We start from the raw sequence: 18,792 nt of genomic DNA, 5'->3' as shown, positions 1-18,792 counted from the left end.
GCGAGTGTTGTAATGTGCTGGGCGTGAATGGTCTGTGCATGTCATGTATGAAAGGTGTGTGAATGGACTGTAAAGGTTTTCGTGCCTTGTCGTAGCTTTACAGCTCACGAGCTGTGAGTCTTTGGTTCAGTTTTTTGGCCTTTCATTTATTAACAGTGCATTTCATTTTTGTGAAATCTCTTCTTAATAACATTTGATCACAGAACCGTCACTCATCCTCGTGCCAAATCCAACCAGTATATGTGGTAAAAATGACAAAACCTGCTCCGCTGTAATCAGGCATTGCAGCACACCCGTGACACACTAGGTGTCTCGAGTGGGACCCTGATGATGAAGCATGCCACCAACTTGGTTGGTGGGTGAGGGGTCTTTTTAACATAACCTAAGTGTGTTTCTTTTCACAATTTTAGTGTTTGGAACATCACATTAGTACGTGGACACATCAAAATTATCTATTGTAAAACTACCTGTGTTTGGGGAGGAGGGAGCACCTATGTGTTTGGTCCCAGGTGTGGCCTTCATCTAGGGAAACCTACCAAACCCAGACATGTTTTAAAACTAGACACCCCAAGGAGTCCAGGGAGTTGTGGCTTGCCTGGATCCCCCAACATTTTCTTACCCAGACTCCTCTGCAAACCTCAAAATGTGCTTAAAAAAGCATATTTTCCTCACTTTTCTTTGTAGGATCACCGCTCCGGCACAAATTTCCTACCACCTAGCATTCCCCTCAGTCTCCCAAGTAAAATGATACTTCACTTGTGTGGGTACCCAAAGCAGAGTCAGCCTGTAAGATGTATAAAAGAAAAATATGTGCTTATCAACTTGCTGTGCTATCCCCTTCCCCTCAATCTCTACAGGTTTTTGGCATTTTTCTGTTGCAGGCACTTGGGCCACCCACACAAGTGAGGTATAATTTTTATCGGGAGACTTGGGGGGAATGCTGGGTGGAAGGAAATTTGTGGCTCCTCTCAGATTCCAGAACTTTCTGTCACCGAAATGTGAGGAAAACGTGTTTTTTCAGCCAGATTTTAATGTTTGCAAAGGATTCTGTATAAGAAAACACTGGGGGATTCACGCAAGTCACACCTCCCTGGACTCTCTCGGGTGTCTAGTTTTCAGAAATGTTTGGGTTTGGTAGGTTTCCCTATATGGCTGCTGAGCCCAGGACCAAAAACGCAGGTGCCCCCGCAAAAACAGTTTTGTATTTGATAATTTTGATGTGTCCACATAGTGTTTTGGGGCATTTCCTTTCGCAGGCACTAGGCCTAACCACACAAGTGAGGTACCATTTTTATCGGGAGACTTGGGGGAACACTGGTTGGAAGGAAATTTGTGGCTTCTCTCAGATTCCAGAACTTTCTGTCACCGAAATGTGAGGAAAAAGTGTTTTTTGGCCAGAGTTTGAGGTTTGCAAAGGATTCTGGGTAACAGAACCTGGTGAGAGCCCCACAAGTCACCCCATCTTAGATTCCCCTAGGTGTCTAGTTTTAAAAAATGCACAGGTTTGGTAGGTTTCCCTAGGTGTCAGCTGAGCTAGAGACCAAAATCCACAGCTAGGCACTGTGCAAAAAACAGCTCTGTTTTCTTTGGGAAAATGTGATGTGTCCACGTTGTGTTTTGGGGCATTTCCTGTTGCAGGCACTAGGCCTACCCACACAAGTGAGGTGCCATTTGTATCGGGAGGCTTGGGGGAACACAGAATAGCAGAACAAGTGGTATTGCCCCTTGTCTTTCCCTCCAAATGTGAGACAGGGTGTAAAAAAGAGGACTATTTGAGAAATGCCCTGTAATTCACATGCTAGTATGGGCATCCCGGAATTCAGAGATGTGCATATAACCACTGCTTCTCAACACCTCATCTTGTGCCCATTTTGGAAATACAAAGGTTTTTTTGACACCTAGTTTTCACTCTTTATATTTCAGCAAATGAATTGCTCTATACCCGGTATAGAATGAAAACCCATTGCAAGGTGCAGCTCCTTTATTGGCTCTGGGTACCTAGGGTTCTTGATGAACCTACAAGCCCTATATATTCACGCAACCAGAAGAGACCAGTAGACGTAAGAGATATTGCATTCAAAAATATGACATCGCAGAAAAAAGTTACAGAGTAAAACATGGAGAAAAATTGCTGTTTTTCTCACCTCAATTTCAGTTTTATTTTTATTTCAGCTGTTATTTTCTGCAGGAAAATCTTGTAGGATCTACACAAATGACCCCTTGCTGAATTCAGAATTTTGTCTATTTTGCAGAAATGTTTAGCATTCCGGGATCCAGCATTGGTTTCACACCCATTTCTGTCACTAACTGGAAGGAGCCTGAAAGCACCAAAAATAGTAAAAATGGGGTATGTCCCAGTAAAATGCCAAAATTGTGTTGAAAAATGTAGCTTTCTGATTCAAGTCTGCCCGTTCCTGAAAGCTGGGAAGATGGTGATTTTATCACCACAACCCCTTTGTTGATGCGATTTTCAGGGGAAAAAACACAAGCCTTCTTCTGCAGCCCTTTTTCCCATGTTTTTGAAGAAAACTGAATGTTTGCTGTATTTTGGCTAATTTCTTGGTCTCTTCTAGGGGAACCCACAAACTCTGGGTACCTCTGGAATCCCTAGATTGTTGCAAAAAAAGGATGCAAATTTGGAGTGGATAGCTTATGTAGACAAAAAGGTATGAGGGGCCTAAGCATGAACTGCCTCAAATAGCCAAAAAAAGGCTCAGCAAAGGAAGGGAAAAGGCCTGGCAGCCAAGGGACTAATGTTAGAAGAATATGCAGCAATTTGTTAGAAGACAGTCTGATATCGGACCTTTGTCTTTGAACGCACAGCAAATGTGACAGGATAAAAACAAAATTTAAAGGCATCTTCATTGCTCATTCACCTTTTGAACTCTGGATTATTTTGAGGGTGCTGCAGCACCGCCCAGCACCCCTACTTCCAGCGCCTGTGAAAGCACACAATTCAAGCTTTTGTATCGCTTGAATTCTACGGGCTCCTGAACTTGCACAGTGTTGCAGAAAACTGCAAAGAATTGATAAAATCTGGCTAGTGCACATAGCAGGAAAATATGCCATTGTCGAATATGTAGAAAAATCATGTCCATACACAACACCATCAATTACATTAATTACGATTCTACTATTATCTATCTGTATTATTAGAAATGTATGTCTCTATTTATGTCTGATGTCTAGGCCCAGCTGCTGTGCACAATCAGTACCTAGTAAGGTGTTAAGAAAAACATACTTCATAACGTATTTTCATCAAATTTTTCGAAACAATTGAAATGTGATTGTGCCAATGGCAAAGCGAGTGCACAACAGAATACGGATAGGCTCATTCGAATAATTGTTTGGGATTGCCTTCCGGTGCCACGAGCCATGGAACGAAGCCACAGCACTGAATAATCAAATTAAATTGCGTTACTATTCATTAGAGTTCATTGAAGCAGGCGGTGCTGCGCAAATTTGCTTCAAAGTATGAAAGAGCATCTGTACATGCGTATATGAAGGAGGAGGCTGACAGAGTACTTGTTACTCGCCATGATCAAAGAAACGTCTGAAGAAAAGGTTAAAGCTATGGGGCAAATCTGAACAACAATGTAAGCAACCACAGTATTTATTCAAGGTAGAGGTTAATTAACAACAACATGCAACACTTGACATCTGCTTAGCAAAATACCATAAAGCTTACAGAAAACCTGGAGGCACCAGGAGTCAGTTCAAATGAAACCGATCCTCTTTGATGATCGGAAAGGGAAACTCCATTCTCAATGAGTGTTTGTTGAATTTGATAATACTGATGACAGACAAACATGTAAAGGTTATGAATTAATTGGAATTAGAAATAGACACATACAAAGAAGAAATACTACTTGAAATCAAAAATGAAAAGTGGCAATCCGTTTCTTGAAGATGTAAACAAACAAATTGACAGTTTTAGGAAGGATCTATAACGATGCAAATTAAGGGATACGCAGGAGAAACTCTTTAAACGTGATGTAGTTTTTAATTGGAAGGGTTATAGGGCCAGATGTAGCAAACTTTTGCGAGTCGCAAATGGCCCGATTCGCAATTTGCGACCCCGCAAAATCGGAAATGGGATGCAAAAATCCCATTTCCGACTCGCAAAATGCGATGCGAGCCGTTACCAACTCGCAAAAATTGCAACTCCATTTTGCGACCCGCAAATAGGAAGTCGCAATTTGCGAGTCGCAAACCATATGCAATAGCCAGTCGCAAATTGCGACTAGTCGCAAAAAGCCCAGTTTGCACTTCCAATTTACCACTAACTCAGAGCAGGTGGTAACCATTAGCAAATTATAAAAGGAGACCCAGAAGGCATCTGGGTTACTCAAGATGGCGGAGATATACCTGATAGCAGTGAGGAGGAGAGCCAACGCCGCACAGCAGAGGAGGAGGAGGAGCAAAAGACAGGAGAAGATATACAGAACAAGGCAGGCACACTTCCTGCAAACTGAGGAGGAAATCTATGACAAATATAGACTTAGCAGCACAGCTATACTAGATTTAATAGATTTACTCAAACCACAGCTAGAACGCCAGACTGTGCGCGGCTGCGCCATCCCTACGCATGTGCAAGTGCTATGTTCACTCCACCTCTTGGCCTCGGGTAGCTATCAGGGGGTCATTGCTGTGGCAGGTGGGGTACCCCAAAGTGCACTATCACGGTTCTTTAGGGCATTCCTAGACGCCTTACTCACACACATGTCCTGATACATATACCTACCCAGGAATGAGGCAGAAATCAACACCACCAAGTTGGATTTCTACCGGATTGCCAACTTCCCCCATGTCATAGGGTGTGTAGACGGGACACATATACAAATATGCCCTCCTGCAAACTTGGAATATCTGTTCCGCAATAGGAAGTGTACCCACTCACTCAATATTCAGGTTGTATGTGACGCTCATAATATCATCACTGACATGGTTGCCAAATTTCCAGGCAGTACTCATGACTCCTACTTTTTTAGGCACAGTGGGATACACCAACGACTGGAACGTGGGGAGTTTGGAGATGGATACCTCCTAGGTAGAGCTGAATACACCTTGAAGACATGCACACAGGTCAATGTGCAAATCACCCATGCCTTGCTAACATTGTACGTTTTGTGCCAAACAGGTGACAGTGCATATGCACTACGTCCATGGATACTGACTCCGTACTTAACACCCAGCAATGATTGCGAGAGGCGATACAACAGTGCACATAAGAGGACCAGGAACATGATAGAACGAAACTTCGGACTGCTGAAAGCAAGGTTCAGATGCCTCCACCGAAGTGGAGGTGCCCTCCAGTATACCCCAATAACGGCTTTCAAAATAGTTGTTGCATGCGCTATCCTGCACAACATTGCCACCCGACGTGGGCTACCTCTCACCCCTGAAGACCCTGATTCTGAGGATGAAGAGCAAGAGCAACCACATCACCATCATGGGGATAGGAGCATCGCAAATCAAGGCAGACTAAGACGGGAACACATTGCAAACCAATACTTTGGAAGGTACGTGCCAACTTTTACCATACTCACCAATATAACAAAGAGTCCATGTGTTAAGTGGGAAGAACAAGTGATTTAATAAGTGCAAATAACAAAACTATATACAATAGAAACAGTTCAGGGGCTTCAGTAGTCCACCTGGCATGGGACACATTGACGTCATGTGCCCCAACCCCAAGGACAGTGTGGAGCTCACACCCTACGGCGGGGTCGGCCAGCCTGGCTGGTACTAGGGGGGTCAGCAGTGCTCTGCCTTGTGCTTCCAATACGTAGCACCCTGGTGTCACTGGCAGAGACACTGCTGACAGTGGAGCCCTCCTCACTGTCCTGTGGCGTGTCGCCTGTGCCCCTGACCACCTGCCGTGCCTCCATGAGGTCCATTGCATGGCTGAGACGGCCCAGTCCCCGTGCCACATCACCCGCAAAGTGGCCCATGTCCACCTGGAGGCTGACTGTGCGCCTAGACAGCCCAGTTGTGTTGACAGCCAGCCTAACTATAGAGGAGGCCATCCTATCCAGGCGTTGCAGCAGCTGGCGGTCCCTGCGCAGTGCACTGTCACTCTGTGTTAGCAGTCTTGCCACTAGTTGGCGCATAGACAGTGCAAGGTCACCCGTGTTGTTACCGATGACCTTCAATTCCGACTGCACCTGCTGCATACTGATGCCATGATTTCTTTCAAAGCGCTGCAATACCCCACTAATCCTCCTTAATTGTTGGTTTTGCAGGCGCTGACCCCGTAGCAGTTGGGCCTCTGTTGGTGATGTGGAGGCATGCCCTGACTCTGCCTACTGCTCTGCTGTTGATCTCCTATGTCGCCTGCGAAGCGGTAGAGGCCCTGTATTGTCTGATGTGGAACTCTGGCTTGTACCTGGTGCAGGCTCGCACACCACTGTTGCAACAGGTGTTTCCAGAGAGGGCATGGTGTTGGTGGTGCAGGGAGCACTGGTGGCTGGTCCTGTTGTCTCCTGTGTGTGCTGGCTGACCAGTGGCCCCTGGCTGCTTGGGCTGGTGGGGATGTCTTGTGGGAGACCTGTGGGACATAGGGAACACACTGTCAGTGTCTACTATCTGTTATCAACTTCCTAATAAACAATTGCCTATGAACTGCATACTTGACTACATTGCCCATAATGCATCATTCTGGTGTTTGCTACTCTGAAATGGAGCTATCTTAGTTGTGCATGCCCCTGTGTACAAGGTGGGTGGGGGTATGGCATTGATGAGGGTACATGCATGTCACATGGTACTCACCGGTTGGTCCTGGCTCAGAGGTGTCCAGATCTCCCATCCCACTGACAGCCTCAGGCTCAAGGGTCTCCTCTACCCTTTCCTCCAGGGGTGTGGGTGGTGGTACCATCGATGGTCCCCCTCCTGTGCCTCTCATCTCCCGGAGCCGCTCTGCCACCCTCTCCTTGGTCCGGGAGCGTAGGTCATACCACCTTTTCTTCAGTTCTTCCACACTCCGGTGGCTGACCCCCAGGGAGTTGACCTTGTCCTGGATCTGCTGCCAAATTATTTTCTTTTCTGTGTCTGGCACGGTGAGGGCTGCCCTGCCAAACAGCTCGTCATGGTGCTGATAGCACTCATCTGTCAGCACCTCCAACTCCTTCTCAGCAAACTTTAGCTTCCTTTTCCTAGGATTGTCAGCCATGGTTGCTGGAGCTCTGTCTGTTAGCTGTGCTGCAGTTAAAATGGGTGTGGTCCTCCCTCCTCCCAGGTGTATTTGTAAACTTCCTGGCTGTGATGTCATCATCATGTGCCAGGAAGTGTTCTCCAGAGTGTTCTGAATTGTTTTCCAGAGTGTTCTGCAGCACCTACATTCAATTTTCAGCACAGTCGCTATTTGCGACACACACTCGCAAATTGCGAGTCCGTTTTTTGCGCGGTCGCAAAATGCGACCTTGCAAACAGCGGACTCGCTATCTGCGGTGTGACTCCGTGTGCGAGTCGCAAATTGTCCTCGCACTTCTACCTGCATTGCAGTTAGCGACTCGCAAATACTCGCAATTTGCGAGTCGATCATTTTTACCTACCTACATCTGGCCCATAATTCCACAAAAAGTTAACAAAGGCGATAATACAACATCAACTAGTGTAAACTGAACAGCAAACAAAGAGAATGATGAGAATGGATTTCCAAACAAAATGAAAATACACACAGCGTTGAAGATGATATTCGGTCAGCAAATGTAACATTGGTAGCCAGCGGTCCACCAATTGTTGAGCAACCTAACGTTAAAATATCACAAGTAAACGGGCATGAAAATGAACATATGAGAATAATATCTGAACTGAAAGGATTTAGCACATCAAAGAGCCTTTTTAGGATTGGGATTTGGCAGCACAGCTGTCAAACAGGCATATTGCTAACAATTTATATAGAGCAGTGTGGTATCTAAGCAATGCGTGAAGGTTCTAGGTTTGCATTCCGGTGATGCGTGTTAGAACCTTGGGGTAGAATTGTGAGTTCGAAGGACGGTTGAAGGGAGAAACGAGGTTGGAGGCTGGCGTAGGGCTGTAATATGATCTGACCTGAACAATAAATCTTGACTTCACTATAACGCCGACTTGCTGGATCTTTGAGCCACTTCTGGTGAATACTGACGCCGTACTTCACATTGGCGATGAGCGATGTGCACAAGCCCTAACAACACAACATTCCTTTCAAGAGGAACCGCTCTCTCGGGAAGCACCTCGCCTGCAGAAACACTTGCCCAGTTAAAAGGTACTGTGATTTATAAATTAACTTGCGCCTTGTTTGCTGAGCGCTCCTCAGAAAATGGTTTCTGCACGAGCGCATGACTGGAACGTGAGCTCCGGAGGCACGAGCATTAGCGGCCGTCCGTTGTCACAGCAAAGCGTGCACGACGTGCGTGAAGAACTCCTGAGGCACGAGCACTAGCAGCCGTACGTTGTCACCTTGGCAACGGGATTTCTTCGAACTGTGTGTGGCGTGTGTAGGCCGGACGCATTGTGCACGATTGGTCTCCCTGGAAACCGAAGATCAACTAGGCGTGCACGATGTGTGCAGACTGGACAAAACCTTCAGCACACGCTACAATTTTTCAGTGCGTGTCTGGCGGTGATACGCACACCTTACAATACATTGTCTTGCGCTAATGCGCACACCTCCAAACCAAATATTTACTGTGTGTGTCTAACGGTGATACACACACCTTGCTATTTACTGTGCGCGTCTTGCGGTGATACACACACCCTACAGTACCTTTGCTCTTTCTGCATTTGCATTTCATACGACAGTGATACGCACACCTTACTATTTATAATGCGTGTCCTGCGGTGATACGCACATCCTACAGTACCTTCGCTTTTGCTGTATTTGCATTTCATATGGCGATAGGCACACCATACTGTACGCACTTTGTATTATAACTATACACCCTTAATCCTGCCATAATGCAAAATGTACCAGCTGCTCCATTTTTTCTGTCATCGGCTGGTGATCCGCCAATACCTTGGCAAAAGTGGAAAAGATATTTAACAATTACGCCAGGGTGTGTGGAACTTCGCTCAGCACAGAAAGGACAACCTCTCTCCTGATGCACTGCCTGGGCACAGAGGGCCAGGAGGTTCTTGAACACTTACTAGAGTTAACGGATGGTGACTCAATAGGTCTCAATGAATTTGACATATGTGTAAAAAAACTCAACTTGCACTACTTACCCAAAGTGAGCACCGTTCTCGAACAGTATCAGTTTGGGAAAAGGATGCAACATCAGGGTGAGACAACAGAGCAGTATATTACAGAGCTCTGGAAACTGGCGTCCACCTGCATATTTGGGAACTCCTACGAGGAACGATTAAAAGATCAGTTTATGCTAGGCTGCTCACTAGAGAAGGCAAAAGAGAGTATATGGCAGAAAGACAATCCGTCCTTGGAAGAAATTTTGTTTGTGGGCAAATCGTGCGAACGCTCGAGAAAATGTGTTGAGGTACTTCATAAAGACACTGCTGTTTCCGATACAGCAAGGGAGGAAGGTCCTGCTGTAAAAACAGTACAAACAGTACAGAGTGGCACAATGTTGTATAATGACAATAGAAATATTAGTGAGCCTGTTAAGTTACGAAAACCCTTTGCTGGAAAATGTTTTAGGTGTGGTGGTGTTGGCCGTATGGCTACAACAAAGAATGCCCTGCTTGGAGGATGACCTCTAAATATTGTTGTAAAACGGGTCATCTTGAAAGTGTTGCAGGACAAAGAGCACCACTAAAAAAATAAGGGAGGTGGTGTGCGAGGATGACGCAGATGATGCAGGGGCAGTGAGTGATGTGCAAATTTTGCAAACAGGATGCGGGTCATTCAATGGTCCTGTAGAATCAATCTTAGTTAATGGTAAACCAGTCAACATTCAACATTCTTTTTGATTCTGGAGCAAGGATTACGTTGATACCAAAATCTTTTTATGATCAGCATCTGAAGGGGAAAGTTGACTTATTAAAACCAGATGTGAGACCTAAAGGTTATGGTGGTGTCCCAATCAGATTGCTAGGTTACTTTTGGGGTCACATAGAATTTAAGGAGCGCCTCATACCAGCAAAAGCATACATCTAGATGAAGTGAGACTCTTTAATTAGTTGGTTTCATCAACATGATCTGCGTGTTCTTCTGGATCCAAATGAAGACCCTCCTGTTAGACTTAAAGACGCCCCTGTGTGGTTCAAGGTGTGTCAGAGGATGTAAGTTGGTGGGTGAACGAGTTTCCTGAAGTGTTCAGCAAGGATTTAGGCTGCCTCAAGAATTATGTGCATGAGATCAGACTCAAGCCTGGAACATTACCCAAGGCAGCAAAGCTGAGGAATGTCCTGCTAATGGTTAGAGACAAAATGAAATTGAGATTGACAAACTCATTAGGAATGGGATCATTCAGGAAGTTGAAGCTTTGGAATGGGTGGCAAGGAAGGCCAGTAGGGACGCCAGACTTTGTGTTGATCTCAGAGAACTAAATAAGTCGGTCATAATAGATTATTATCCTCTTCCAAATATCACGGAAATGTTGTGCTCTTTGGGTGGTGCAAAGCATTTCTCGACACTTGATTTGACTTCTGCTTACCACCAGATAAAATGACACGGTTCTTCTCAGGAACTAACCACCTTTATAACTCTTTTTGGCACATTTAAATTTCTCAGGATGCCGTTTGGCTTGATATCAGCTGCCTCTGTGTTTCAGAGGGCGGTGGAGAAAATATTGAAGGGTGCAAAGGGAGTGAAGGTATACCAGGATGACCTGTTGATCACTGGGGCCAATTTAGAGGAACACAATGAAAGGTTAAGGGAGGTCTTGAAGAAGTTGCGAATCAATGGTCTGATGCTTAAATCTGAGAAGTGCAGAATCAACATTCCAAAGATAGAGTATTTAGGCCATGAAAATTCGGTGAAGGGGATTTGTCCTAAGGCGGGCCTAATTGATACAATCAAACAATTGCCTAGTCCACAAAATAAGGAAGAGCTAGTGAAGTTTCTAGGGATTGTGGAATTTTACAATAAGTTTGTTCCAAAGTTTGAAGAAAGGACAAATCATATGAGATTACTGTTAAAGAAAGGTTCGGAGTTTGAGTGGAATCTGGAGTGTGAAAGGGAGTTTCTGGATATAAAGGAGAGTCTGGATAAGGCGGCTGATCTGGGAAGTTTTGATACACATAATGAGATTATATTGATGACTGATGCTAGCTCTAAGGGTCTGGGCGCTGTTCTGTCGCAAAGAGGACAAGGAGAAACCAGAACCATACTCTTTACATTAAGATGCTTAAGAGGGGCAGAATACAACTACTCGGTGGTTGAGAAAGAGGCCTTAGGAGTATTTTGGGCTGTGAGGAAGCTTAGGAAGTTTTTGTGGGGACGCAAATTTGAGATAATAACAGACCGCAAGCTGCTCACAGGAGTGTTTGCCAAGAAAGGGATTGATATGGTCTCACATAGAATCAGGAAGTGGGTGGTTGCCTTACAAGAGTTTGATTACGTGATATCCTATGTGCTTGGGGCATTGAATGTTCAGGCTGACTGCCTTTCAAGACTGTGTGTAGGAACGGGAGATGAAGAAGAAGAAGGAGGAGGTTGCTTTGCTGACATCATGTCTGACGAAGACATAAAAGTCTGCTTGGTAACTGAAGGAACCATACAAGAGTTGGTGTGGTTGGAAGAAATGTCAAGGGATGTCATTTTGCAGGAAATACTAGGCAAAGTTATCAATGGATGGGGTGTGAGGCGAGAACATGATCAAAATCTGTTGGCTTATTGGCAGGTTAGAAATGAATTATCAGTTGTGGAAGGAGTGTTGATGAGAGGCAGCAGATTGGTTCCGCCTCTTAGCTTGAGGAAGAAACTTACTGATCAAACTCACGCAAGTCATATGGGCATCTCTAAGATGAAAGAAAGGATAAGAAATGCCTACTGGTGGCCTGCGATGGATATGATGGTTGAGAGGGAAGTAAGAAATTGCCATGTGTGTGCGCGTTCAGACAAAGTGTTGAAACTTAGAACACAACCCATGGTATCACGAGAAGAGGTGTCTCGACCCTGGGTTGACATAGCTTTAGATATTTTGGGTCCAGTTAAAATAAAATCTGCTGATAGATATGTTTTAGTGTGTATCCAAAAGTATTCGAGATTGCCTGAGATTAAGTTTGTAAATTCGGTTGAGTCAAAGGATATAATCAACTTTCTATTTGAGTTTCCCCTCTTCGATATTGACTGACAATGGGGTGCAGTTCGTCTCAGAATTAACGGAGTCTTTCTTAAAGGAAAGAAACATTAAGCATAAAAGAATGGCTCTGTATCATCCAGAATCCGCTTTTATAAACGTTTTGAAGGAGAGTTTACAGTTGGCGCAGGGTGTTGGTGTGGAGTGGGAAAGTAAGTTGAGGAAAAAGGTCCGTGAATATCGTATGACGCCGCATTCCACCACAGGAGTGACTCCATTTCAATTGTTGAAGTGTAGGGTACCCTGTAGTGAGATTGAGCCCAGGTGGGTAATGGAGAAGAGGAGAGAAGCTAATGATCAGGTTGATAGTATTGAAGGTTGGAGAGAGAGAGAGGAGTTAAAGATAAAAGGAAGATATGGTATGACATACGGAAGGCTGTGAAGGAAACTGTGGTACGTGAGGGAGATTATGTAAAAATAAGGTCTCCAAGGAAGGAGGGAAAACCTTCTAAATTCAAGGGTCCTTTTGAGGTTATAAAGCTCTTTAGGAATGCAGTGAAGATGAGTAATCACAAAATATGGAATCTGAATAGGGTGGCAAGTGTGTCAAGCCAGATGCAGATACTCGGGATGCTCAAGATGTGCCACTTGATTCAGGGTCACAAGGTGTGATAGGGTTTCAGCCAAAGAGAAATGTAATGAGGCCGTTGCGGTTTAAAGACTATGTAGAGCTTTACTTATGCAATGAATATGCGAAACAAGTTCATTATATTTTAATATTTCTTTTATGTTATGTTTAGGACTATGTATAGCTTTACTAATACTGTGAATATGCGAAACAAGTTCATTACATTTTAGCCTTTCTTTTATGTTATGTTTAGGTGTGAAAGTTTGGTGTGGGGGAAGGTGGTGCGGTATCTAAGCAATGCGTGAAGGTTCTAGGTTCGCATTCCGGTGATGCATGTTAGAACCTTGGGGTAGAATTGTGAGGGCGAAGGACGGTTGAAGGGAGGAACGAGGTTGGAGGCTGGCGTAGGGCTGTAATACGATCTTACCTGAACAATAAATCTTGACTTCACTATAACGCCAACTCGCTGGATCTTTGAGCCACTTCTGGTGAATACTGACGCCGTTCTTCACAAGCGGTCTTTGGGGTCATCTCTGTCAACCATTGGCTTTCTTTGACAAGCCTCTTTCAGCCACTGACTTGAGACTTTGACAATCACTTTGTCTTGGTTAAGCCTATTGGGGTATTGCCGAATCATCTAATGCTACTGGTTTACATATCAAACTCAGACCTATTGGCTTTTCCACTGTTTACCTAGAGAGAAATCAGGATGGAAGGAAACCAAAAGAGGACAAAGGGAGATGTTTGAAGAGCAAAACCAGAACCTTGTAATGAACATACTGGAGTATGCCCCAAAAGGCTTCGAAGAGAAGCTACTATACTAGGGTATCTCATTTATTTCAACCAACACACATCATAAATCACAGCCAGAATTGTACTAATTTATGAGATAACTAAGACTTAAATACATTTTCCCCACTCTTAATGAAGAACACCAAAAGTGGAACAAATATAATATAAACAATCCTAGATAAATCAGACCTAGATCAAGTTGGTTGGTTTGGTTATGTTACACTTGCAGTAACTACAAGTTAGGGGACATTTCTCATCTATAGCATAGATTGTGCGATACTTCTTATGCTCGAGATATGTGGTCTCTGTGATTTAAGCCTACTCAGCACTTCCCCCTGTTAAACCAAAATACTTGACTTTTCAGCAAGGTCGATTTTAAGACAAACAGAGAAATTACACCTTTATGAATATAGACAATTTACCATATGTCCTTCTAGCTAGTTAAGTTATCTAAACATGGTCCTTTTTCAATGATATTTATGTGTATTTAATGAGAGTAGATCTGAAAAAGAGTCAGTGAGGCTTTTGTGATCTTAGTGAGTCTAAGGGAAAACACACACACATGCCCACACACACGTACACACACACTCATACACCTCTCCCCTCCCATGCACAGAGCTTTGTGCATGAGGGATCTCTTGCCAGTCAATACCCTATCCTTTGCCTCCCAGACATCATGACAACACTTCAGCCATAAACTTTGGAGTACACTTGAACTCGTCCAGAAATGTGGAAACATTCATAAACTTAGCCACAGCAGCTAGATTCTAACTACTGAAAATGCAGAAAATAGAGTCAAACATTTCCATCCCAACTGCTTAGATACCGATTTACTCACTCGTGATTGGAAAACTGGAGTACTCTAAAGGCCTACTGGCAGATTTCCCTTAAATTTTTTTACTTAGCTGGACAAACACATATTTCACTGACAGAACTTACTACAGCTTCCCTTACACACCACCGCCTCACAGTAGTGCCACTGACAACGTGGCTATCAGCTAAAATCAGAGCTTACTACAGGCTACAGATACTTGTAATCAAAGCTATGAAGTGCTTTTCCCCAAACCACTCCTCAGAAATCTTGAATTACTACATTTCAAACCATTAATTGCACATAGCTAACAAAAATCTCTTGACTACACCAAAACATCCATGTGCTTCATTTAGGTTTTGATCCATTCAGCTACTTGTGCCACGGAATGTTTGTGGTAGAGTACCCTGTCTGCCTAACTCCAACTCGTCCTCAAAACTTTCACTGGCTAATTGTGAAACAAACAGCTAATTTCAAGACAGCATTCTGTATGTGCAAATGATTTTATACTACAGGCAGTTCTAACTTAAAGACAGGTTTGGTAAATACGGATCTGGCAATATTTTTGACAGATTATTGTCTTCAATTGCATGCTCTCTCATTCACGCTTACACATGCTGGAGGAACATTCTTCAGGTATCTAAGCCTTAAACTATAGAATGACCATCCCATTTACCTACCTAGGATCAGAATTATGTTTCATTTTGGAAAGCATTCATGATCTTCCTGCTTCCCAGTGTCCTTCCCTTGTTATTAGTGATTTATTAGTCAAGATATTTTATTAGTACCAAATACTCCTTAGAATGAATGCATCATCTAACAATAAAAAAAATAGTAAACAGTAATAATAATATTAACTTGGCCAGCTACAAAACAAAAACAAGTGACTTGTAGAGCACCTCCAAACGTGAGACAGCCATTGCTTATTTTGGGGTTCTTTGCACGAGATAGGATTTTTAAAGCAGCTTCCAGTACCAAAGGAACAGAGTGGGTGCATTAAGTCTCACACCTCCTCTACTAAACACAACAAATCTACCTATTGAAGAAGGAGCCTTGCGATTTGTATTAGCAAACAATTTTGATGTTGATTTGTTAATGTTCTCCCTCTTAAAACATCACTCAATACAAGCCAATGGCAAAATGCAATTTTACCTAACTATATTTCAGAATGCTCTTCGGTGTTCCTAAGCATTGCCATGTATGCACTGCTTAGTTCCAACTCTCAACCTTCCTGACAACGATCTTAAAATGTAGACCAAACCCCTTACACTAACTTCTGCTGCACTGCACTCAAAAATATGTAACTCCTAGCCTATTTTGGGGCCCCTGTTCCCAACAACATTGGATTCATGATCCATTTTCATCTAAAACACACCCATTGATCATACCTTTAAAGTTATGCAGTAATAAGAGAAACAAGCATTTGCAATGCAATAGGACTTGCATTTGTGAAAGTTAGAGGTATTGGCGTTGTAAATGACAATGTCGTTTACCTATGTGTTTTGTTTTTGAGTGTAGTGGATGTATGCCCAGGACCACAGCAACTCTCCCAGGCCTGTTGCTGCAGGAAATAGGACACAACAAGGCTGACATTTTGGGAGTGTTTTTGCCTCAATCCTAAAGACTGGCTGTGATACCCTTGAGATTTTTTAAGAGTGGCACCTGCTTTGCAGGGCTATGAAATGGCTGAACGTGTATTACCAAGCGCTATTTAAAAAACTAGTTATTCCCAGAATGCCCCAACATGCACCAGACAGAGAACCCTAGGGGAGAGGATGTGGAGTAAGGGCCAGAGCTGCCGACTTTGGAGCTTGGGAACACGGTTCGAGTCTCAGCACCCTGTGATTCTGGGCAAATCACTAAATCTCCCCTAGCTTCCAAAACTGAATATGTTCTTGTGTAATGTAACCAGTGCCCATGTAAAGCACTGTAATACATTTGTATTGAGTTCGCGCTAACTGAACTCTATTTGAAGAGGCCCAATTTACATCCAAAGACTAGATGTTTTTGCTATCAAGCTTGAGGCCATGAAATGCTAGAGTCTGGAGTCACAACTCCTTTTCCACCATTTTGGAGACAACACCTTTCGCCATCTTCTTGCCTAGAAATAACTTATGTGCTTGGTTGGTGAACCTCTGGAGGTTATCAAGAGCACGTGCTATTGCCTAATGTTAAGCTCTACTCAAGTCAGTTGGTTAATGCACCCATTGCAGATGTCTTGACAGAACGAGAATATCACAGATTACAATCCTGACATAGCCTTTTCACCTCTTCATCTCTGCAAGGTCGATGCAAATGAATTATAGCAATTTTGTTAAGAATGGCACCAGCTTTGCAGCGCTATGACAAATGATAGGCAATTGTTTATTTTCAAATGAGCATCCATACCCTTTAACATCCCTCCTTTTCTTGAGTTGCCTTGGACTGCCTTAATCTACACACAGCACACAGATTGGCATGAAAGTAATCCAAGGAGCAGCCCTGTACGAGGCTATGGTATACTTGCACACACTTTATGACCAAAAGAGATATAGGTAGTTATGACAGCTTGACTATGCCAATAAATTAATGAGGGGCCCTGGCCTGACCAAATAACAAGGGCCCCTTTGAAAGGTGAGGCCATGGCCAGGGCCCTCTTTGTCCATGCCTTAAAACGTCTCTGTGTAACGCCTCTGAAGAGTGGCTACAGCAATACACAAGGCATACGGCGAAGGATAGCAGAACAGATCTCCGAACATTAGCTGACAAATTAAAGAAACATAAACATTACAGAATGGCCATTTTGGGTTATTGTTAGAGAAACAGAACTTGACAAAGATAACTGTTTACTTTCTCCACACTGCATGGCTCTTTTTGTGTCAATTGACTGTTCCACTGAACAGTCCCTTCCTCAGACATCTAAAAATAAAAAGACGCTCAGCTCTCCCAGCCCAGAACCAGGTTGCCAGGGCCCTCTAACATCAACAGACTCCTCTCTCGCCTACAATCGCCAGCACATCGTGTCTCTGCCTCCAATTGCCTTAAAATACATCTATTGCACCCCTCCACCTGCAGAACCTTGCCACCCCCTTCGCCTCCTTGACTCAAGGCCACCTTAGGTAACAGTGTTTCCTCCCACACGGGGATATATTTAGACTCCTCACAGCAAGAGGGCAGGCTGTAGTTCCTGAACAGGGATTGACACTTCTGGTCTCATGTTACTTCTTTGAATACAAGGAACAGTGATGGTAACAGCAAACAGTGACTGCTAGAACAATGATTACAGAAAGCAGTGGTTGCTAGGACCGTGATTACAGGAAAAAGAAGTGCTGAGAGCACTTATTACAAGCAGGGTCGGGCTGGCTTATAGGGCAATCTGACAGTGCTTAAAGGGCTGGTCTGATAAGTCAGTGTATGCACTGTTGTTTTAGCTCTTTGTGGGACTGTTGTATGGTCTGATGTTCCGGCTTTTACTGCTGATTTCTCTGAAATTACTAAAACATTACCTGCACCAAGGACAGTTCCATGCACTCTCCCATACCTTGCAAAACACCCATACAGCATCTCTTTACAAGTTCAAAACTGCCATGATTTGCAAATGTGGGTCACTTTTTAGCTATATGATTTTGCCAAAGGTGGGTGTAGGGCAATTTAATTTTGGTGCCCAGCCTGTTTTCTGTCCCAGTACTATCCTGAATGCAAGAGGAGTACAGGCAAAGGGACACTTACATGGGTACAGCAAGTCACCAATTTGCTCCGATTCACCCATCACTCACAGTAATTGGTTAATAACAACATTGCTCATTATTTAATAGGGGCAGTTGCTTCATAGGATCGTTGGGGAGTTTACAATCCCCGCCCCCCCCCTCCCCCCCCCCCCGTATGCTGTTACATCCTAGACACACTTATTAATGTTTTCCTCTTAAAATACTTTGCCAACCATACGTCATTAATTTGCTTCTTTTAAGTGCAGGGTCACGGAGCTCTCTCTCCCTGCAAAGCAGTAGACAGGTGTCTGCTACTGCTATGACATAACTGAGTGGGGCACTGTTAACCGAATTGCGCTTGCCAGACTGGCTGGTATTTTTGCTGAGGCCAGCCTAGCATGTGAGATTCAGGCTTCCACACTCATTGCTAGCTGGGAAGTGTGAGTGAGGGTAGTGACACAGCCTTATCAGGTCTCTGCTTGAGTGCTCTGTTTGCAAGCTCCACCCAATCCTGGCACTGCTCTTATGCTGTTTAGTATTATAAGCAACATGAGAGCAGTGATTGGATTTTCTGGGATGGCATTGCCCAGCATGTGCATGTTCAAAGCCAGGCAGTGCACAGAACGGGAGAATTCAACTTCAGTCAGGAGTGGATTGTGAACAATTTACAGCTGAATCCGGACTCCTACAAGACGT

At 44.0% G+C, this 18,792-nt stretch overlaps 1 long non-coding RNA gene across 2 annotated transcripts in view; it reads left to right on the top strand.

The window, feature by feature from the left end:
• The window catches only part of LOC138259430 (uncharacterized), a 34,423-nt gene extending 28,103 nt beyond the window's left edge, over nucleotides 1-6,320 (top strand). For both annotated transcript variants that reach the window (XR_011198730.1, XR_011198729.1), the window contains 2 exons: nucleotides 5,141-5,522; nucleotides 6,246-6,320. This is a non-coding gene — a long non-coding RNA (uncharacterized lncRNA). The remainder of the gene's footprint in view (nucleotides 1-5,140; nucleotides 5,523-6,245) is intronic.
• Nucleotides 6,321-18,792: the final 12,472 nt, after the last annotated feature.

Source organism: Pleurodeles waltl, chromosome 9, assembly GCF_031143425.1.
Source record: "Pleurodeles waltl isolate 20211129_DDA chromosome 9, aPleWal1.hap1.20221129, whole genome shotgun sequence".
In the NCBI taxonomy this organism is placed as follows: domain Eukaryota; kingdom Metazoa; phylum Chordata; class Amphibia; order Caudata; family Salamandridae; genus Pleurodeles; species Pleurodeles waltl.
The sequence above is the reverse complement of the archived record's forward strand: the minus strand, read 5'-3'. Positions and strand labels throughout refer to the sequence as shown.